The sequence below is a fragment of the Caretta caretta genome, chromosome 3 (assembly GCF_965140235.1).
Source record: "Caretta caretta isolate rCarCar2 chromosome 3, rCarCar1.hap1, whole genome shotgun sequence".
Taxonomy (NCBI): Eukaryota; Metazoa; Chordata; order Testudines; family Cheloniidae; genus Caretta; species Caretta caretta.
Genome location: NC_134208.1, coordinates 210829378 through 210852498, shown reverse-complemented (window position 1 = coordinate 210852498; position 23121 = coordinate 210829378). Strand labels below are relative to the sequence as shown.

The window sequence follows — 23121 nt, the reverse complement described above, 5'->3', positions numbered from 1 at the left end:
TTAGTGTGTGGGGGGATATTCCTGCTCAGGCCCCCAGGGCCCCCCCATTAATTATTAGTGTAGCGGGGGGGATATTTCTGCTCAGGCCCCCCCCCCCATTAATTATTAGTGTAGCAGGGGGGGATATTCCTGCTCAGGCCCCCAGGGCCCCCCCCCATTAATTATTAGTGTGGGGGGGGATATTCCTGCTCAGGCCCCAGCCCCTGGCTGCGGAGAGAAGCCGCCCGGCGAGGCCCAGCCCCGCGGCCCAGGCCGGGCCCAGCTCCCGCCAGGCGGAACAAAGGCCGGGGCCGGCGTGCGCCGCTCCCCCGCCCCAGGCCTCCCGGGCGCCCCGCACAGCTGCCGCCGCCCGCAGCGGGACCGGCGGGGCGCGGAGCCCCGCGGGCTCGGGCCGGGGACGCAGGAGGCGAGTCCCGGCGCCCCGGGCTCCCTCCAGCGGGCACCGGCCGGCGCGGAGCCGGGTCCTGAGGGGGCCCGCTGCGAAACCCGCCTCCCCGGTAAGGCTTGTGCCCGGGAACCGCCGGCCTGGGCCCGCCGCGGCGACCCTCCCTCCCGCAGGCCCCGAGAAGCCCGGGGCGCCAGGGGCCCGGCCGCTGCCCGGCGGGCGCCCAGAGGCCCCGGCGATGGGCGGCGGCCGAGCGAGGTGGATGGGCGCAGCGCTGCCGGCCGCGAAGGTTTGTCCCGGAGCCCCCCGGGCTGGGAGAGGGGCCGGGCCGCGTCCCCAGCCCCCGCCCGGCACTCCCGCTCCGGGACCTTTGGGAGCTTGCTGCGGCGGGGCCGGGGAGGCTGGTTCTGTGCGGGGGCCGGGGCTGCGCCCTGCGGTTTGGCGGCCACGGGCCGGTTCAAGCCTCCCGCTCTCCGCCCTGGCGCCTTCGGCGTGCGGCGGGCTCTCCCCCCGGGATACGAGCAGCCCGAGGGCGGGTCGTGCCCGCGCTCCGGGAGCCCTGGCCCCGGGGAGCCTGGCTGCGGACGCCGGGCCCTGCTCCTTGATCCGTGCTCGGGGCTCCCTTCGGAGGCAGGAACGCGGCTGCTCCATTCCGGCTTCCTGCCCCAGGCCCTGCCTGGAGGGAAGGGCTCTTAGAGCCCGCAAGGACGTTCACTGGCTATCGACTTGTCCCCATAACACAAGAACTAGGGGCCACCCAATGAAATGAATGGGGCAGCAGGTTTAAAACAAACAAAAGGAAGTTCTTCTTCACTCAGCGCACAGTCCACCTGTGGAACTCCTTGCCTGGGGAGGTTGTGAAGGCGAGGACTAGAACGGGGTTTTAAAAGAGAACTGGATAAATTCATGGAGGTTAAGTCCATGAATGGCTATTTGCCAGGTTGGGTAAGGAATGGTGTCCCTGGCCTCTGTTTGTCTGAGGGTGGAGATGGATGGCGGGAGAGAGATCACTTGACATGCCTTGCAGTGCGAAGCGGTAATGTGTATGGTGAAAGGAAATGATCTACTGCTGAGATTGCTTGTCCGCTCGATTCCTTTGTGAACTGTGTCTCAACAGGCTCAAAAATGATGAGTGTGTGTGTGTGGGAGGGGACACTCCAGTTCCAACACCATTACACGAGGTACGCTGGGCCTCTGTACACTAGGAAGCTCACCCGCTGCTGATAAATGAAATCAGCAGCAGGTCCCTGAGAATCAGAAACAAAAATGGCTTAACTGTCAGCAACACTTGCTAACAGTAGGTCACTTCACCAATGTGTGGAGACCCTAAATTACCTGGGTTTTGTCAGTTTAAATTTTTCCCTTTTCTTCCTTCTATTTGACTATTTTGCACTGAATTTCTTTGTAGCCTCATCTCGGGGTCACTCCCATTGACACAATATTGGCTCCTTTGTTCCCACTTCTAGCTCCGTAGTTGCTATTGCCTCTGCATAAAAACTTCAGTGGGAGGAGAGGGGGAGTGTGTGTCTGTTTGGAAAACAGTCCATGTGAAGGACTAGATAGATGCCAGGAGAATTCCAGAGATTTCAAGGTTGGTAGGGCCAAAACAGTCCGTGCTCATTTGGTTTCTTTTAATCCCACTGCAGGCGCAGACTTTAGGGTTTGCACTGGTTTATGTGGTGGGTGTTTGTTTGCCTTTTTTGCAGATAAATGTACACAGCTGATTAGTTAGTCTCTAAGGTGCCACAAGTACTCCTTTTCTTTTTGCGAATACAGACTAACACGGCTGTTACTCTGACAGCTGATTATGAGTATTCTGGGCAGTCTGGCTACCCTCTTCTCACATCTAGCAGGTGAAAGGAGGACACCTCTACTTGTCTGTAGGGACAGGAGCTGAATGAGATTGAAACGGCAGAACTATGGAAGTTTCCCTGACTCCCATGACCAATCTGTTTTCCCTTAGTGTGAGTTTAGAGCTCATTAAGGCCTGGATTGTGCCACCCTTGCACATACTGAGTAATGCTTTTCTCTGTGAATAATCTGATTCCTATGAGGCTGCTCGCAGAATAAACTACTAAATGTGAGGAGACAGTGCAGAATCAACATAAATGGAAACCGAAGTCCTTGATTTATACACGGAACAGGGACAGCCTGGACAACACCAATGTGTCATGCAACCCTTGTGTTGTTGTAATTGTCTCCCTGTGCCCTGGTGCTCCCTGTTTGTATTAGCCTCTTGTCTGTCATTTCATACTTAGACTGTCATCGTTTGGGTGTAGCGACAGGCTCTATTGTGAGTGTTGTGCGCCTAGAACCATGTGGCTGGGTCATCTAGAGCAGTGGTTTTCAAACTTGTTTTCTGATGACCTAGTGTGAAGAAAATTGTTGACGCCCGTGACCCAACGGAGCTGGGGATGAGGGGTTTGGGGTGTGGGAGGGGCCCAGGGCTGGGGCAGAGAGTTGGGGTGTAGGGGTGAGGGCTGTGGGGTGGGGTTGGGGCAGGGGGTTGGGGTGTGGGAGGGGATCAGGGCTCTGGGCTGGGGGAGTAGGCTCTGGGGTGGGGCCGGGGATGAGGGCTTTGGGGTGTAGGAGAGGCACCAGGTTGGGGCAGGGGTTGGGGTGCGGGCTTACCTGCGGCAGCTCCCGGTCAGCAGTGCAGTGTGGGTGCTAAGGCAGGCTTCCTGCCTGTCCTGGCACCATGGACCATGCTGCGCCCTGGAAGTGGCCAGCAGCAGGTCCAGCTCCTAGGCGGAGGTATGCAAGCGGCTCTGCACAGCTCTTGCTGGCAGGCACCGCCCCTCCCCCTAGCTCCCATTGGCTGGGAACTGGCCAATGGGAGTGCGGAGCTGGCGCTCGGGGTGGGGGCAGCGCAAAGAGCCCCATGGCCCCCCCCGCCTAGGAGCCAGACCTGCTGCTGGCTGCTTCCGGGGTGCAACACGGTGTCGGAACAGGTAGGGACTAGCCTGCCTTAGCCAGGCAGCACCACTGACGGGACTTTTAATGGCCCAGTTGGCAGCGCTAACTAGAGCCGCTGTGACCCAGAGCCTTACATTTTGCGATCCAGGACTGGGTTGCTACCCACAGTTTGAAAACCACTGATCTAGGACCTACAGCAGTACAGTATTTGGATGTGGCCAGTTGCCACGTGGAAGCACTTTACTCATTTGCTGTTCCCCTGTCTCTTACTTGGTGGCTGTTTGATTTTGTCTAGTTGTTTTGTGTCTGTAGAACACAACACACAGAGGGCATTGCCAGAGGCGCATGGCTAATGACAATAATACAGCACAAGCTTTCCCCTGCTGCCCTGCCTCAGCCCTGTTTTGGAAGGATCACCTTAGGGCGTGATGATAGAATAATTTGGTCCCGTTCAGTTCTTGGCATCCTTGCAGAGATTACTCATGTTGTAGTCGTGGTGGGGTTTGTGCTGCACACATCTGTTTAGCAGGCTTCGGACTAAGACCACCTGTTCATTTCACCCAGGCCACCACACTGCCACTGGCCTGTAATAACTTTCGTTGTCTTTCAAACTGGTCAAAATAAAACTGGTGACACAGGTAAAAGACTCCCTGGACCATGGCATATCACATCACCAATATCCTGAGCTGTTCAGTAGACAGCTTGAGGACCTTGCCTTGAATTTGGACGGCTTCTTTTATAGGGCTTATTCTGGAGATATTTTATTTGTCTTTCCAAAGCCTGCAAAATGTGCCAGTTTCCTTCTTGCTTATTTTCTTCTCAAGTGTCTCTCTGTCTCTGTCTCTCTCATATTTAATTCCAGTTGCCATGAGAAGTGGAAGCCCTTGGATCTCCTCCACCATATGTTGGTGGGACAGATTGCTATTACACTGGTAGGTTGACTCAAAGCTACAATGGCATTGCATTCAGCAATCTGTGTAAGTTTCCCCATGACTTGTAGCTATGAACTATAATGTAACTCATTTCAGAGTAGCAGCCCTGTTAGTCTGTATTCACAAAAAGACAAGGAGTACTTGTGGCACCTTAGAGACTAACCAATTTATTTGAGCATGAGCTTTCGTGTTGAAGTGAGCTGTAGCTCACGAAAGCTTATGCTCAAATAAATTGGTTAGTCTCTAAGGTGCCACAAGTACTCCTTTTCTTTTAATGTAACTCATGAAACTGTCTACTTGTGTCACTGATGTTCCTGTGTGTCTTGTTGTTACATGTGCTTTCAGAATAACTGAACTAGGAAATTGATCAGAGATCCAAAAATAATCTGTGTTAGCCTCTAAGCTTGGATTCTCAAATGCTGTTACGCTAATGAGCTCTTGGCTGTTAAATTAACCGCTCCAGTATCAGCAAGCTGATAAAGCTAATGTCAGACTTGGTTGCTGGATCATTCTCAAACAACAACCCAACATATTAATTTTGGGGGGAATGACTTTTTTTTTATATGTGTAACACCCTGTCCAAATGGTATTGGCATTTTTTAGACTCTTCATTCATACTTCTCTTAATGTGTGTTTAAATGTGCTGAATAAACAGGAATGTTGGAAGATTTGGATTTCTTTTGCCTCTGGCTAAAATATTTTACAGATCAATCCTGACCTATTTTTTAGTGGTGACTGACGTTTAACGTAGCAAGTAAATTAGACAGACTGCTATCCCTTTTCTTTTTCACTGCAGTCTTCAAGACTTGAGCTAAAGATTACGTATTGATCTTAAACCAAGATTTTAAAAAAGGGTGCTTAAAATTAAGCTCATAAATCCATATATAGTCACCTAACTAAGTAACTGTTTTTCAAAAGTGCCAAGCACCTAGAAGCTACATACTAAGCTTGCATTGGGGTCCTATTTATGGAGAAAGTTACTGAGCAGGAATATGGGGAGATGTTTGGTAGGAGGCTCCAAAATATCTGAAATTAACACCATTATGTTTAAAAAATAATACAAAGTAATACTGCCTGTTTAAAAAACAGTGGCCATCACTGGGGAATAAACACGTAGTGCTGTGGTTCACGGCGAGGTGGGGGAATGCACAGACTGTCTCTTAGCTCTGTTTATTTTCACTTTTACAGATTTTTGTATATGATTATTTTTTACCAAAAAATGTGTTTTAGGAAACTTCCTGCAAACACATCCCACCAGTAGTGGGTTTGTGGGTTAGATCTCCTTAGTCAGGGCTGAAATCGCAGTTGCAACAGCAGTTTCTGAACTTGCAATTTCTTGCTGCAATTGCAAATTTTTATGTGAAAGAAAACAGATGGCTCTAATAGAAAAGGCTTAATTTTCATAAGTGAAACGTGATTTTTTGGCTGCCTAACTTGAGACCCCTTAGAAGGCACCTGATAATTGAGGCATCCAAAATCACAAGTCTCCATTTAATCAGATCACATGGTGCTTTGCAGCATTTGGTTTAGCTTATACCTGCTTCTTGAACAATAGCCAAGTTTACATTGAAAGTTCATAGGCCTGACTTTTGTGGAAGAAAATGAACTCCGCTCTCAGGTTGGAAGCCACTAAATCAGAGACAGGTTTATTCAAGCAATTGAAAGGGAAGAATACAGCTGGCAGAGAGCATCTCTGCCTCAAGTTCTCCAAAGTACAAGCAAAATCACACAAGCATTTATACCTCATTGTGACGTGCATTAATTAAAAACATCTGCATTTTATTTAGGCTATTTACTATCTAATGCAGTATTTTCTCACTTTCTCTTCTCAAAACATCGTTATCTCAAGGCTAGGTCACACTGACTATTCTGCTGTTTCCCACTCTCTTTTGACGTGAGTCCTGCTTCTACAGGTCTCGCGATATTAGGCTAAGACTTAGCTCAACAGTTGCTCTGTCTCTGACACTTAAATGGCTGCACTTAAACCCTCTCTTTCTTTCCCTGCTTCCATACTCCCCCCTTTGTGCTTCCTTTAGAACAACTAACATTCTTAAACCTCCAATTGCATCAAGCCTTGTATTTCTGTTTCTAGCTCAGGAGGATCAGAATCAGCCCTATAAATCTTAACTGGATAAAACGATCATGCATGGTTAGTATGAACATGAGAAGCATTTTTTTTAGTCCATCCCTTACAACAATAACATAATCCTAGACTAAACAAAAGCAATACACACATTAATGTCTCCATTGTAATAATATGCTGGGGTTGTTTCTTTGCCTTAGTTACATAGCACATTACATCATAATTAGTACACAAAGTAGACACTCTATAAGCTGTATGAAAAGCACATTTTTCAATTTGATATATATTCTGAAGCACATGGATTTGATCCTGTAAGTCAGAAATTTTCCGAACCTCTGGTAGGAGTGAGTGTAAATTTTGAAACCGGTCGGGTATCAAAGTGGTTCAATTAAAAGAAATCTGATACCCAAGGTCCAATTGTAGGGTTTTGTCTGCAGGCCAAGAAATAATGTGATTTCCTGTGGCCATAGTGGGATTAAAATGTAAGTCTTGCAAAGTGGTGGCCTTAACATATACACAACTATCATTAGCTTGGAAAAGTAACTGTCCTGTCAGGGTAGTTCCTTGTCCCATACCTTCCCAACAATCTTTGTCAAATACTGTGACAATTTCCCCTTGCTTCAATTTTCTTAGGCACTGAAACTGCGGGGGTTTAAAGGGCCACAATATCCACTGATTCCCTATTCCAATCCAAATATCGGGTGTTATTCCAGGAGCACTAACAACAAATTGGCTAGGCATACCATGTGGTCTAATCTCTCAGATGTCACGGTGAATAATCCAGTCCCACATGCATCCTCCCCATGGACCTGGAAGGATTCGGTATGGAGGAGCCCACACCCCTCCTACTGGCCCATATGCTTGGAAGGAGCACTGCGAGTACTTGCAACTCCATCCTGAAAATCTCCAAGTACGTCTCCATGGCCACAAATCAGATGGTACTCCTGAAGCACTAGTAAGGGCAGTGGGCCAAGCCTGATGCTCAAGATCACTCCGAATGGCCATCAGCTGGTCATTCAGGAAATCCCGAATCTCTGAATATGCTAGATCCCACTGCAATTCCTTTCCTGCCTCAGTGATATTCAATACCATTCCCGTCAACAGCTCCAGGGTCATCGAACTAAGGGTGGAAATAACATGTAATTCACCAACTCCAGCTTGCACCTGGGTCAGCTGTGCTCCAGTAATAAGACCAGTGGCTTTCTCTAGTTGTCCTAATTTCTCCTCATGTTGTTGGCCCTTAAGAATATTCCAAATTGCTGCTGCACTATTTGCACCATCCCATAAGTGACCAGCTAAGCCTCTTTTCTTCCAAGAGGAGACCCGTGCTCTTTGCTGTTCTAGGTGGATAGCAGCTCCCTTGGAACAATTGGGATACGTGGAAGTAATTTGAAAGCTGGATAGGGGCAGGGTGAATGTCACAGTCCCTAATGTGGCATTAATTATGGTTATTCGATGTCCTAGTACATCTCTTTCGGGGATAGCATTATAGCACATCTGTTGTTTAACTATTTTCAAATACTTTTGAGAGGCATTAACATCAATAGCATAAGAAGGTATATTGTAAGATGGTACAGGTTAAATTGCTAGTTACTGGGATCATTTCAGTACAGGTAAACTTTCCAGTGGCAGAACATACTTTCTGAGTATGAGCCTGGTTATTTGCTAATTGGGTAACTAAATAACAACAAGGGCCCCTTTCTCCCAATACACTACAAACCCCTGGAATGGCCATCATATCAACCCCTTCATAAAACCCATGTATCTCCAATTCAGATTCCCTAGAGTCATTTGCGGTAATGTCATATACTTCTATTTCTGCTGATCCATTTGTTCTCCAGTCAGTTGTTTGCTCATATGACATGTCCTGAACCTTAAAAAATGAATTTTCCAAACAATACTTAAATAAATCACCAGCATGTGAAGGCCTTGGCCATTGGGTTTCATCCAAATAGATAGTATTGTCTATGTCTGGGTATGTTACGGGGTGGGAATGGCCGTGAAAATGGAGGTAATGGCAGGGTAGTGGTTGTGGCAATAAGGCGTTGGTTTAATATTCTTCATCTGAAATCCAATTAGGGAGAATAGTACATTTCCAGGGTACTTGTCCAGTAGCGCACTGTGCAGCTGATGGAATAAACCCCAAAATCCAGTGAACACCACACTCCCAAGACTGGTCACAGTTTCCTCCTTGCCAGTCTACAATCCTCCGTTTCTTCCACCAGGGCCAGTTCTTAATGTCCTTTGTAGTCAGGAACTCCTGGGCCTTGGCAGGTTCGGCGGAGTGAGTATTTCTTTTTTCTTCTTTCCTGGAACAGTCGTGGTCCAGCATCATACAGGGGAAAGGTTACCAGCACGTCACCCTGTAGTGCTGTGGTTTCTGTAGCAAATGCTGACAACACAATGATTTCATCAGCGGACAAGGGAGAGGTTACTAGCACTTCACCTTGTCCTTTTCTCCTGCAGTTCAGGGGGAGGAACAGAAGTAGAAACAAGCTGATCAGCAGTTGATGTAGAATCATCTCGAGGTGGAGGGGTCTTTTTGTAGTGAGAAGCATGGGCCCAGGCAGTCAGTCCTTGGCACTTCACAGCGTGTTGGTAGTCAGCAGGACTTGGTAAGGGCCTTTCCAGCATGGAGCCAGAGCATTCTTTCACTGGTGGACCTTTACGTAGACCCAATCTCCTGATTCCAAGGAGTGGCAAGGCTGTTCAGGGTCCTTGGGTAATGCTGCTTTCACCTGTGAGTAAAAAGACTTAACACATTTCATTAGTGTCTGGCAGTAATTAAGCATCATATCATCCATCAAATGAATGTCCATCTGAGCAAGGGCCAGTGGGGGCCCTACTGGAAGTCACATCGGGTGCCCTGTCAAAATCTCATGTGGGCTGAGTCCAGTCTTTCGGTTGGGAGTGGCCCTCATGCTCATCAATGCTAATGGCAAGGCATCTGGCCATTTGAGGTTTGTCTCTGCACAAATCTTAGCCAGTTTGTTTTTCAGAATCCCATTGTGACGTTCCACTGTCCCAGCAGATTGTGGATGGTGAGGGCAGTGGAGGTTGTGTTGAATCTGCAAGGCTGCACATAATTCTTTTACAATCTGTCCAGTAAAATGAGTGCCACGGTCACTGTTGATACAAACAGGTATACCAAACCTTGGTACAAAGCCTTTGAGCAAAATTTTCACAACAGACTTGGCATCTGCCCTCCGGCAGGAGAAGGCCTCAACCCAGCTTGAAAAAACATAAACTAATACGAATACATATTCATAATTACAACATTTAGACATTTGAATAAAATCAATCTGAATATTTACAAACGGTCCCCACGGAGCGGGATGGGCTGCTTGTCTGGTTTTGACAGCTTTACCAACATTGTGTTGCTGGCAGATTGAACATTGTTGGCAGTAGTGCTGGGACACAGAAGGAAAACCTGGAGCACACCAATCACGTCCCCCTGCAACAAGCGTCTCCCCACACGATATCCCATGATGCAGGCGAGCAAGATAGGGCAAAAGCATCTGTGGTGCAACCAGCCAGCCATCCTGGAAGCACCAAGATTGGTCAGGGTGTAAAGTGCACCCAGCAACACTCCAAGAACGTTTTTCGGTCTCTGGCGCCATCTCCTGGATCCTAGCAAGGTCGTTGAGGGAAGCCCGTGGAGGTTGCTCGACTAAGGCAAAAATAAAAGCAGCCTGAGGGTCAGAAAGGGCCGCATCCTTGGCTGCTGAATCAGCCGAAGCATTTCCACGAGTAACTTCATCACGAGGGGGTTGATGAGCCAGGCGTTTTACAATAGCAACAGCTTTGGGCAACAAAAGAGCATCCAAAAGAGCAGATACATACTGACTATTCTTAATGGGGGAACCAGAGGAGGTAAGGAAACCTCTGTGTTTCCAAAGTACACCATAATTATGAGTCACTCCAAAAGCATAGTGAGAGTCAGTTTAAATAGTTTCAGAGTAACAGCCGTGTTAGTCTGTATTCGCAAAAAGAAAAGGAGTACTTGTGGCACCTTAGAGACTAACCAATTTATTTGAGCATAAGCTTTTGTGAGCTACAGCTACAGTATGCATCCGATGAAGTGAGCTGTAGATCATGAAAGCTTATGCTCAAATAAATTGGTTAGTCTCTAAGGTGCCACAAGTCCTCCTTTTCTTTTAGTTTAAATAGTAACGGTTGATCCTGTGCCAGAATACATGCTCATGTCAAGGCCACGAGCTTGGCCACCTGAGCTGAAAAGACAGAGGGAAGGAAAGCACTTTCAATAACAGAATATAAAGAACAGACAGCATAACCAGCAACCAATTTTCCCTCAGAATTTCACAAAACAAGAACCATCTACAAAATAAATAAGGTCGGGATTCTGCAAAGGCACATTGGTAAGATCTTCCGTTGGGCAGGTAAGAAGAGAATTAACAGACACACAATCATGAGGCTCTCCATCCTGAGGCCCTGGTAACAGGGAAGCGGGATTCAGAATGGGGCAATGAGCCAAAGTAAAATGTGAGATGAAGATAAAGGAATAAGCTCATATTTGGTAAGTTGAGAAGTAGACAAATGCTGTGTCTTAAATTTTAGCAGAAGATAGAAATAGAAAGAGGTTTGGTAACAGGATGGGGAACAGGTTTATTTGAGATACCAACTGCATTAACAGAAGAAGATGACAAGGGAACAGAGGAAAACTCAGCAGACCGTAAAGCAGATCTGCTAGCACCTGTATCTACAAGGCAAGCTACAGATTGTCCTGCAATTTCACAGTTTATGTACGGCCCTCTTGATTGATAGGAAGCAAAGGATTCATGATGCAGTTCCGTTCCCTCAGGCTGTCCTAATAAGGATTATTTTGTGGAACAAAGGTAGGCGCATCAGGGTTTGGGAAAGGGAGTGGGGGGTTCAGAGGAGGTCGGTTCGGGCATTCGTTTCTCTAATGCCCCTTCTGGCCACAGAAGTGGCATGCGGTGTTCCCTGACAGGGGAAGATATGAGGGACCTCTCAGTCTCCCTCTTCCTCGTCCTCGCCCACCCCTCAGTACCCCACGGCCTCTAAGCTGATAAATTCGCAGCTGTAGGGCCAAAAGTTCTGTTTCCATGTTTTCCTTTTTCTGTTCTATACAGGCAGTACAGTGATTGGCAACTGTCACCAATTCAGAAAGAGGCTTAGTTTGCCAGCTGATGCAGTTTAATTTTAACTGTTGCTGAACCTTTGGCAAGAGTCCCTGAACAAAAACAGCCCCTACTGCTTCTTTAGCATTGCTAGCTGGTTGACTGATCCCGGAATGTTGTTCAAACACTTTTGTCAGTCTGTCTAAATAGTCAGCGGGGGACTCGCCCTTGTTCTGTTTACAGTTGTTAATCTTTGTCCAGTCTGTCTTCCTAGGACAAATTTCTGGAATGGCAGCCACTAGATTTTCCCTAGCTTGAGTCAAAGTAGCACCCTGTCCGGGATCGGTAGAGGGCCACTGGGCCTTAGCAAGTAGTCGCTGTTGTACTTCAGATGGTATAACTACTTGCAAAAGTTGGTTAATGTCAGCCCATGATGGATTATAACACTGAATCACTGTCTGGAGTTCCTTTTTAAATTTCTCTGGCTCTTCTGTAATATTAGGGAACTCCTTAACCAGATTTCTAAGATCCCCCGGTGTCCAAGGGGCATGCACTGTGACCAAATTATCTCCTACTGCGGCTGGAGATTGGGGAAGGGGAGTCAAGTGGGGCACTGGTAGAATCAGGAACAGCCCCCGACCCTTGTAGTGGACAGGTTTCCTCTGCAGCAGACACATTTGCTGGTGAGTCTGCTGCTGCTGCTGGAAAACACTGCTGCCTGCCTGAAATTCATTAAGCGGGGCAGCCTGTTGAGGGGGAGAAAGGGGGGGCTGCTTTGCAGCACTGAAAACGTCCACAGTGTCCTCGGCTGCCTCTTCCTCGCTCCCAGTCTTAACTAATTGGGGATACAAAGGAGCTGAGGGAGGTAATGAGATTGCTCTGGCCGGAAAGCATCCAGATGCCTTACACCTGGTTTTTAACTCCTGCATCTGAGTTTTTAATTTCTCCTGGGAATCTTTTAAAGTTCGCACCCGAGACTCATGGAGTCTCTTTGAAGCTTCCTCCCACCAATAAACAAACGGTTCCCACTGCCCATCAGGGATTTTAGGTGACACAAGAGCGCCTCTGAGGTGGACAATCTTATTTAAATCGAAGGTACCTTCTAGTGGGAATTGTTTAGAAGGATCATCACGCGTGTAAAAATTCCAATTCTCTAAGTACTTACAAGTCCTGGGACTATAATGCACATACATAAAATAAGCAGGCGTGCCTTTCGGTGGAACAGGAGTAGTCTTGGACTGATTTCCACCCATTCTCTAGGCGTGTGGGGGGTGCCCTGTCTGCTGCAGCTGCTCATAAACTAAGACATGTCTCTATCCTGTCCACTGAGTCAGCGGCTCATAAAGCTAAAATTACCACACCACTCCTTGGGCACTCACACAGGAAAGATTTATCAATGATGTCCACGACCCTCCTACACCTCCCTTCAGCAAAGAGCGTCAGCTAGTTTCAGAGGGACAGCGCCGCTTACTCTAATTGCTTCCAGTGAGATGGTCAGACCAGTCAGTGGCTCAGGCGGGGAGGAGAGGGGGAGGAAAGATGGGGTCACACAATCCTAGACCCAGGCAGGTCCCTCGCTGGTCATGCCATGCAGAGATAGTCCACCTTGGGTCGGATCTTCTACTGATCCACTAAGGTGCAGCCATCAAGCTTGCGTTAGAGCTATCCCCTGTCAGGAGCTTGTGGGCTTTGCAGGGAGCTCTGGGCGTCTTCCAGTGGCCCTCATTCACACTGGCCTGTGCACCCCCCCTCCCCAAGGCCTCTATTCCATTCATACCATGATGCATCGGGTTTTTTTCTCCTTTTTTTTCTTTTTTTTTTTCCTCTGTCTTTTTTTTAACCTGAGGGCTTCACCACAACCCCTCTGTCTGGACTGAACACACCTGTGTTCTTCTCTCAGGGCGTTACCACAACCCCTCAATAGGTCTGACCTAAGCCACACATTGGTTTACCCTGGGGCAACAACACATTTCCTAGCCCTGCGTACGCATACAACTAACCTTACATGGGGCAACCAATTCCCCAGCACCGTTCTGCGTCTGATCTTGTTGCATACGCAAAAGTTCGCATGGCGTGAGCCCAAAGGGACAGACGGCCCCACAGTCAGTCCTCCTCCGATGCCCCAGTAGAGATTTCAAAAGGTCTCTTACCTCTGAGTTGGCGCCTGGGGTTCGAAGGGGGACAGTCCATAGTAGCGGTCGCTGCCTCAGCTGGGCGTAGCCATTTGAGTCACGGCACCAAATATTGTGGAAGAAAACGAACTCCACTCTCAGGTTGGAAGCAACAAAATCAGAGACAGCTTTATTTGAGCAATTGAAAGGGAAGAGTACAGCTGGCAGAGAGCAAAGTACAAGCAAAATCACACAAGCATTTATACCTCATTGTGACGTGCATTAATTAAAAACATCTGCATTTTATTTTGGCCATTTACTATCTAATGCAGTATTTTCTCACTTTCTCTTCTCAAAACATCGTTATCTCAAGGCTAGGTCACACTGACTATTCTGCTGTTTCCCACTCGCTTCTGACGTGAGCCCTGCTTCTACAGGTCTCGCGATATTAGGCTAAGACTTAGCTCAACAGTTGCTCTGTCTCTGACACTTAAATGGCTGCACTTAAACCCTCTCTTTCCCTGCTGCCACGCTTTGTACTGGCATTACTGTGTCAGGGGTGTATTACACTGATGCATTTATAGGGGTATAAAGCTGCCGTATATTGGTTTAGCTTGTTCCCCTTCCCAGATGGGAATAGCTGTAATGGTATAAAGGACCTTTATAACTGCATCCACGCTGTGGGATTATTCTGGGGTAAGGATACTGATGTAGTTAAAGCTTGTGTGTAGATAAGGTCTTAGTTGAACATATAATGGATACGTTGGTAACAACTCCATGGTTGGTATGTTGAGCGTTCCATTTTAACACATGGTTTGAGTGTCTTTGTCGGGCATGGGAAAACCTTCTTGATCACACCAACGTTACGTCACATATTCTTGGGCCTTGTATACATTCGGAAACTATTGCTGAGAATTCCTACTGCTCGGAGCAATGATAAGCACTATAATGCAGGCTCAACACCGATGCTGGGTTATTTAGACCTACTCTGAGCAGCAGTAGGTGGCCTCCTGCTTAAAATGCTGATGGCTGCCGGGGGTCTGTTTACACTGCTGCTCCAGCTGTTGTTATCCCAGGGGATTGTGGCTAGTGTTGTGACTTCGGTGGTTATGTGGCTGGCTTGTCTCTAGTATGTTATTAGGGAGGGAGGGCCCCTGGTTGTGGATTTAGGCTATTCCATCGTTTGTTCTGGCACTGGAAGAAGTGAGGATGGTGTCCATCGTCCTACAAAGCAAAACGATGCTGACTGTATCTAGAATGGCTAACAAGCCTCAACAGGAAAATACGTTGCTAGACAAGTCTGTGGTGGTCTCGTCCCTGTTTCATCATCACTTAGGGAGTGATCCTGCAAGGTGCTCTGCTCTCTGGCCCTGATCCAGCAAACCACAGAGGCGCCTGCTGGACTCCAAGGCTGTGAGTAGCCACGCTGGCTAGTGCAGAATGTGCTGAAGTGCTTTGCGGATCGGTGCCACACAATAGGACTTTCAGGAGTTCTCAGTGATTTAATCCCTTTGGGAAGTCCCAGCCAGAGTGCGCAGTACCTTGCGGGATCAGTCCCTTTGATGGGAGAGGATCCAAACCTCCTGCCACAGGGGACTCACAGCCATCACAAATTGGGCTGCTGTCATGCCCCAGATGCTGCTCTCTGACACAATGTGTTGCCCGGGCTCCTTACTACCTCCTCCGTTGTAGTCCTTGCCCCACATTTCACTTTCCATACAGCGCGTGCTATTATTTTCACTCTGCGTTGGGCCTGGGTCTTGCCTCTGACCCTGATAACCGGCAGCAGCCACAGTGGTAGCGTGTAGCAGCAGGTAGCTGCCCACTCGAGTGCCCTAGAACACTGGAGCAGCTGTTGTGCAGGGGGCCACATGTGACAATTTCTCTTGTGCTGAATACAGGGCCAGGGCTGCCTTAGGAAAATTAATAGGCTGCCTGTGCCCGCCCAAGCTAGGCTTTGGCCATGCCTGCTTTAATTTAGGGGAAATCATCAGAGGCCGCCCTGGGGCTGCAGTAACACTGGGCATCTACCGGCAACCCAGATAAAGCCTTCGGTCAGATCAGCGCTTTGGGCAAACCTCCCTACTGAGTTCCTGCTCTCGCATCCCTGCGCTTCCTGTTACATTGGCACGATGTCTTTCCCCTGAGTCAAAACGCCGTCTGCTTTCGCATCTCACCAAAAGGGCTGCGGACTCTGCTGAGCCAGGGTGGTACCAAGTAACAATTCTTTTTAACATCCTGTCAACGTATGGAACAGCGTTGTTGGCTTCTGAGCTGCCAGAGGGAACACGAGTGTAGTAGAGAGACGCCTATTTACTGCCATGTTCCCTTGGTTCCTAGGAGTTGAAGAGGGTCCATGAAGAATATATGCTACAGAACCTAATCAACTGAGGCAGCCTGTTGGCCCTGCTTCCCTCCCAGGGGCAGGACTGGACTCACGGAGGGGTCCTAGTTGCCAGTCGCCTCGTACTCTTACTGCAAGACCATACTCCCCTTCTGGAGTTGGAGTACAGGAGCGCTGCTTCCCAGTGCCTTTAGGAATAGCAGCAAGAGGAGCAGTAGCTAAAGCCCCTGACAGCGTGTCAGATTTGGGTTCTTAAGTAGGGTTCCACTAGTGACTTTGTGCCCTTGGGCATGTCACGTGGCCAGACCGTGCCTCAGTTTCCTCACCTGTAAATGGGGGATGATGCTCGTTCACCTCAGTAAACTGTAAGAGAGATCAATGCCACCAAGAGCTAAGGATTGTCAGTTCTCAGCAGCTGTCCCAGAAGTCTGCTGCTGAGTGGAGAAAGGCTGTCTGAGCCTGTGCTCTCCAGGGCAGCAATGAAAGCACGAGCAGCAACTGAGCCAGGAGCCAATTCAATGGGCGGGGGTGGAGGAGGGCTCCCCAAAACGGGGGGCAGGAGAAGAGCAGAGGCAGGGAAGGAACGTCTCCCTTCCTCCCAGTGGCTGGGAGCCAGCACTTAGCCGGTTCCAGCACCAACGCCCTGGTGGGAATCTTGGTAGCAACTGCACTGGAAACTCTCCGGAGGGGTTTTCAAAATGGCTCCTTTTTCAGTAAACTCTTTGCCTCTCCTCATACCCATGCACAGGCCACCCTCTCCATCCCTTGCTGCTTCCCTGCCAGCCATCCCCTCCAACCCACAGCTGCTTCTCTGTCACAACCGCACCCCAAACCCACCCGCCGTGCTGCTCTCTGACCGCTGCACGTGGGCACGAGGAGAGGCACAGACTCCCGACTCAGGACTGGTTCTCACAGCCGGCTGCTGCCAGGGGTGGGGCAGAGGAGTGGGAAGGTGAGAGCCGTCTTGCAGGGTAGAGAGCTCCTATTGACCTGTTCTGTGCATGCTTGGTCCGGGAAGCCATGGCGGAGCTGGGCCTGTCGGTTCACGTGGTCTGGCGGCAGTGCTGAGAGCAGTGGAAGACGATTCCTGCATGTGCCCTCCAGCAGCTGGTGATTGTCGCTCACCTCTCTCCACACGCACACAGCCCATCCCCACACTGATGTCCCTGTGTCTAGATTCCCCATGGGCTGTAGCCAGTTGCCATCCATGGTGGCAGAAAGAGCCATCTAGCCTGATAGAAGTCCCTGGGTCTACCAGGTCCTTCCGAGCTATGGAGTGCCCTTGGGACTGGCATGAGACTGGCCTAGCAAGCCCTCGAGCAGCACAAAGCAGCAGACAGTACTGGTGCCAGGGCAAATCCAGATCTGTTGATTGGCCTGCACTCTTGGCCCACTGCACTTCTGCAGGTCAGACCATTGTTCCGCTAGTGAGCTTCGCCCTGCTATCTAGCCACACCCTTTGTTCCCCCGGATCCTCTGCTGACAACCGGGTACTGGAGTAGTGGCTTGCTTGGTCCAGAGCAATGGCAGCTTAGTGACGAAGTACAAGGCTAAGAGCAGCCTTCCCACAGTCTCCACTGAACTGACATAGCCTTGGGTCCCTGACCCAGGCTCAGGAGTGATCATCCGAGCTCTATTGCACACATCTCTGTGTCCTTGTGCCATTGCCGACGGGAGTCGTGGGGTGCTCGCTGAAATGTCTGGGAGTGCGTTCCCTGTCAGCGGGGCACTTGGTAGCTTCTGGCCCCAGCCTGTAATAACTGAAGCCCCAGTCCAGCAAAGCATTCAAGCAGGTGCTTAACTTTAGCACCTGACCAATCCCATTTAAGTCATGGGCTTAGAGCTAAGCAAGTGTTGGAGTGCTTTGCTGGACCAGGTCCTGAGTCTTTACAGTTCAGTGCCAGCTCCCTTGTCACAGCTGGTTGGATTATGTTGTATTGCTCAGAGACATTTACTATTCCTGCCTTGATGCTCTTCGTTTGGCAGGAAAGGGACGAGTGAAGGAGAAATCCTGGAGGCATTTCCCGAGTGGGTGCCCAGGAGAAGGGGCATTGACACATAGGGCAGCTTTAGATGTGCAGGAAATTGGAGATTGGTCCTGCTTTGGGGTCCCTCCTGAGGTCCCTTCCAACCCTGATATTCTATGAGTCTATGAAGGGATGTTTGGTCTCTGTGTCCGTGAGCCCTTTCCACATCTCACCTCTTGTTCAGAGGCATCGAGGCAGAAACAGGTCTCGCTTAGGACTAGAGGAGTTGCATGCAGGGGGCTCTCCCCTCCTGCGCGTCCCCCCCCCCAGGATCTTCAGGGAAGAGAGAGGAAGAGGAGCACTGCAGGACAGCGGCTGTTTGGAGTCACAGGCAGAGAGGAGGAACCAGCTAGGGGCAGAGCTCTTGACCTGCTGCTCACAAACCGAGAAGAATTAGTAGGGGAAGCAAAAGTGGATGGGAACCTGGGAGGCAGTGACCATGAGATGGTCGAGTTCAGGATCCTGACACAAGGAGGAAAGGAGAGCAGCAGAATATGGACCTTGGACTTCAGAAAAGCAGACTTTGACTCCCTCAGGGAACTGATGGGCAGGATCCCCTGGGAGAATAACATGAGGGGGAAAGGAGTCCAGGAGAGCTGGCTGTATTTTAAACCTTATTGAGGTTGCAGGAACAAACCATCCCGATGTGTAGAAAGAATAGTAAATATGGCAGGCGACCAGCTTGGCTTAACAGTGAAATCCTTGCTGATCTTAAACACAAAAAAGAAGCTTACAAGAAGTGGAAGATTGGACAAATGACCAGGGAAGAATATAAAAATATTGCCCGGGCATGCAGGAGTGAAATCAGGAAGGCCAAATCACACTTGCAGTTGCAGCTAGCAAGAGATGTTAAGAGTAACAAGAAGGGTTTCTTCAGGTATGTTGGCAACAAGAAGAAAGCCAAGGAAAGTGTGGGCCCCTTACTGAATGAGGGAGGCAACCTAGTGACAGAGGATGTGGAAAAAGCTAATGTACTCAATGCTTTTTTTGCCTCTGTCTTCACAAACAAGGTGAGCTCCCAGACTGCTGCACTGGGCAGCACAGCATGGGGAGGAGGGGACCAGCCCTCTGTGGAGAAAGAAGTGGTTTGGGACTATTTAAAAAAGCTGGACAAGCACAAGTCCATGGGGCCGGACGAGTTGCATCTGAGAGTGCTGAAGGAGTTGGCGGATGTGATTGCAGAGCCATTGACCATTATCTTTGAAAACTCATGGCAATCGGGGGAGATCCCGGACGACTGGAAAAAGGCTAATGTAGTGCCCACCTTTAAAAAAGGGAAGAAGGAGGATCCGGGGCACTACAGGCCAGCCAGCCTCACCTCAGTCCCTGGAAAAATCCTGGAGCAGGTCCTCAAGGAATCAATTCTGAAGCACTTAAAGGAGAGGAAAGTGATCAGGAACAGTCAGCATGGATTCACCAAGGGCAAGTCATACCTGACTAACCTAATTGCCTTCTCTGACGAGATAACTGGCTCTGTGGATGAGGGGAAAGCAGTGGATGTGTTATTCCTTGACTTTAGCAAAGCTTTTGATATTGTCTCCCACAGTATTCTTGCCAGCAAGTCAAAGAAGTATGGGCTGGATGAATGGACTATATGCTTCCCCGGAGCGATCTCCGCTCCCTTGTCCATGCTGACTGGAGCTGTCAGCTGGGTGGTCTTGGAAGGGTCCACCGAGAGAGGCCTCTTTGCTCAGTCAGACATTCTTCAGCCCCATATCATTATTGCAAGTCTCCAGCACCATCTGTGTGGGGAGTAACTGCTGAGGGAAGGTGGCAGAACCTGCCTCTCTCCCTGGCGATGTGGCGGGCGAGCCTGCTGGTGGTCTTTGCATTTGCACTGGAGGTGGTAGAAATTTGCAGCTCAATAGATGGCATCAGTTCCTGGGGCTGTAGGGAGCCTGGCATCTTTCGCCAGCATGGAGTTCGCGCCAGTGCACGCAGGGCTGCAGTATTGACCCTTCAGGGCACGGCCTACGCTGTTTGTTTTGGGCTGGACTGTGACTTGGCCAACGCCCCACCCAGGAGTGAGAGCCCTGCTCACGCCCCCATGTGGGCCACCTCCGCCTGGGACCGACCCAAGTGGGTGTTCTGAGCCTATTACCTCCTCCGCTCCAGAGTGGCGGGAGAGGGGAGAAGTCTTGGCTGCAGTGTGGCAGCTAGTGCCCTGAGCCTATGGGGTGTGTGTGGGTGTGTGTGTGGGTGTGTAAGAGAGATAGTCCGGGATGTATGTCTCCTGGCACTGGGAATCACACCCCTAGTTGAGAGTGCAGACATGCTCTTAATCATGACGTCCCCTCCGGGGGTGGGACAGGTTAGGTCCCCCCTTCACCCAGGGCTAGGCCAGGTCTGAGATAAGGCTAGGTAAGTTACAGGTGTGCGTAGCAGGAAGGTTTTTAGAAAAAGAGGTGCTTGGTATTGACAGTCGCTGCGTGGCTCCTAAGGCATGTTCTCTGTGTTCAGGAAGACAGAAATCAAAGCCGTTTCCTTTCAGTGTAGAAAAGATACGCCCCCCTGGCCGACACCGTGAGAGTGAGGGGCTACGAGGTGCAGATGGATGCCCTGATCGTCGGAGCCCTGGGCGCTTGGGACCGCTGCAACGAGCGTGTGCTGCGGACCTGTGGGATCGGTCGATGCTACGCAAGGCTCGTGTGGCGCCTCATGGTCTCGGAAACCATCCGATGGTCCAGGGACATCTACATCGAACACATCCCCGGTCTCCGACAGTACCAGGAGGTGTGAGCTGGTTCGACATCGTGCATCCACTATGGGAAAGGGACGGAGAGACTTTTTCCATTGGCCCGTATGAACTGGAACCATAAACTCACTGAACATTAAATCCCACCAAATGAGGGTAGATCCATCCTCATCGTCGTATCCACTCATTATACTCCACACCTGAACATAGCCATTGTATGGACAACATACCCCCATATCTCAATGTCTTCACTTTGACCCGCTAAACTTTTACCCCCAATCGGGGAGATTGCAGATTATGTATTCCTTATGCCACCCGTTCCTAAACCAAATTTCGCACCCCTTGATAATCTGTACCTTATTCCCTGAAAACCAGAAACATCTATGCTTAAACTCTGTACCGTTTTCTTTTTACTTCAACATTATCTTAATAAAATTATTAAAGAACTTTTGTCTTTTTCCAGTTCTCGAACTGCTCCAAGCAGCTTGTTGTCCAGGAGACCCACGTGCAAGAGAGCCTGTATTTCTAGTTGTTTAATAGGGGTTTCTGGTTTCTGCAAGTTACCCGCCTCTTGCTCTGTTATGTGACATGTTCTAGCCAGTCAGGCTGGCTCCCTGCACCTAAAACAACACAAATCAGGAAGGGCAGCACATGTTCCTCCCACGGTCTGGGCTTGCCACTGTGGGTGAGCACTTCTCTTCCGAGTGCAGGTCAGACAGTGAGGGGCTTGTGTTTCTATGGGGGTGGGTGGGTGCGTGCGTGCATGGGGGGGATCTGTTTGATTGGTTTATTCCCTGTCATAGTAAATCTATTTGAACCCACCCTACAAGCTTAAAACCACCCTACAATTTCCATCTGTTGGGTGGCTCCCATCCCAAGTGTCCACACGCCTGCCTGCGATGTTTCTCTCCAGATGACCCTTAAGGAATGTGGGGGTGGGGAATGTTTGCTGTGTTACCTCTGGGGCACGTTAGAATGTGTGTGTGTCCTTTAGGCACTAGATTACATGGCTTTTGTATTAACTGAGGTGTGGGTTGATGTGATCATTTCTAAACCCTGTCTTTTTTTTTCAAACGGGCACATGGGGAAGAAGGGAGGGAGGGGAAGTTACGCTAACAACCCTCTGTTTATTTCATGCAGTATTGTTGTTGATTTGTTATATGAAGCGCACTGCGCTAGGTACTGTACGTAGACATAGCAAGAGACGGTCTCTGCTCCAAAGAGATTACAGTCTAAATAGACAAGACAGGCACGGGGTGGGGCGAGAGGGAGCGTTCTTTCCCCTTTTGCAAATGAGGAACGCAGGAATAGAGATGTGAAGTGAGTTGCCCAAAGTCATGCAGGGAATTGGTGGCAGAGTGGGAATTGAAACCACATCTGCTGAGTCTCAGTCCAGTGCTTTATCCACTAGAGGGAAAGGAAGAGAAGACAAATGGAGACTCCTCTGTGAGGTTTGAGCTTTGGAGAACCTCCCCTATGGCTCTGGTTCATCTGGTAGAGAACCGGAGAGCTCTGTAGTTTGCTTCCTTCCTTCAGAAGTCTGCACTTCCTTCTGAAATGAAATAACCAAAGAAAAATATATTTGGCATCATTTGAACAGCGGTAAGGTTTTGCTTCTATTTGCTCTTTACAATGCTGAGCCAATACGAGCTGGTTGGCACTTAGGTTTTACTGGCAGAACTATTTCAGTTAGGGGTCTGACTCTCTTTCTTCTTTACCAGGATAGTTACACTGGTAAATGCCATAGCGTGGGTGAAGTTTTACTGGTGTGAAGGTGCCTTAAACATGTATAGCTTGTCCTCGCACAGGAAGGAGAATAGCTGTATGCAGTTGTATGTATCTTTGTACCAGAATCGCTTGGTCCAGGGTAGGGGGTTTTATCGCTGTAACTACACTGGCTTGGTTAAATTGGCACAGTTTGCAGTGCGGACAGGGCCTCGGTAAGGGAAGAGAGCAAGCCGTTTCTCGAAGCTACGCTGTGATAGCTCCGGTGGTGTGGAATGAGGTGCCGTCCGGCTGCAGGGTGTTTCACCAAGGGAGCATTTAAACAGAGACTCTCCTACCTGGGCACGATCCAAGGTGTCCATTGTGGCCCCTAGAGCCCTTCATGGTTTTGGTTCCTCCTGTGGTGTTGTGCTTTCCCTTGCTGTCCTGCCTGGCTTCAGCCTAACGGCCAGTCTCCGTGGGGATCCTAGTCCCTGTCCGATTTCCCGCCTGAATCAGCCGTGTGGCCACCGTCACACCATTGCAGGGCGCAACCCCTCCTCTCACCGGGAGGTCACCGTGAATGCTCTGTGAGTTGGCCAGTGGTGACTGCTGCCCTCAGGGGCACCGGAACCTTGCGGGTCCGGGCAACACATGTTCTGTGTTTTCACTGTCTTGGGTCTCCTGCATGGCAGCATGAGGTGGGGTGGGGAGCTCACAGGCTACTGTCTTGCTTCTCTGTGCCCGTGGCTCTCCTGGCTGCGAAGTCCAGCATGCTGCTGAGTACGTGGGGCCTGGATTATTCTGAGACCAAGCTGTCTG

The 23121-nt window shown here is 49.7% G+C and overlaps 1 protein-coding gene and 1 long non-coding RNA gene across 2 annotated transcripts in view; one reads left to right on the top strand and one right to left on the bottom strand.

Moving 5' to 3' along the window:
• Positions 1-344: 344 nt before the first annotated feature.
• The window catches only part of NINL (ninein like), a 72504-nt gene continuing 49727 nt past the window's right edge, over positions 345-23121 (top strand). The window contains exon 1 of the mRNA XM_048842242.2: positions 345-497. The gene's annotated coding sequence lies outside the window, so the exon portion shown is untranslated. The remainder of the gene's footprint in view (positions 498-23121) is intronic.
• Positions 5853-14043, bottom strand: LOC125633239 (uncharacterized). The gene is made up of 2 exons (XR_012667902.1): positions 13569-14043; positions 5853-9986 (listed from the first exon to the last, which is right to left on the bottom strand). It is a non-coding gene; the product is annotated as an uncharacterized LOC125633239 (long non-coding RNA).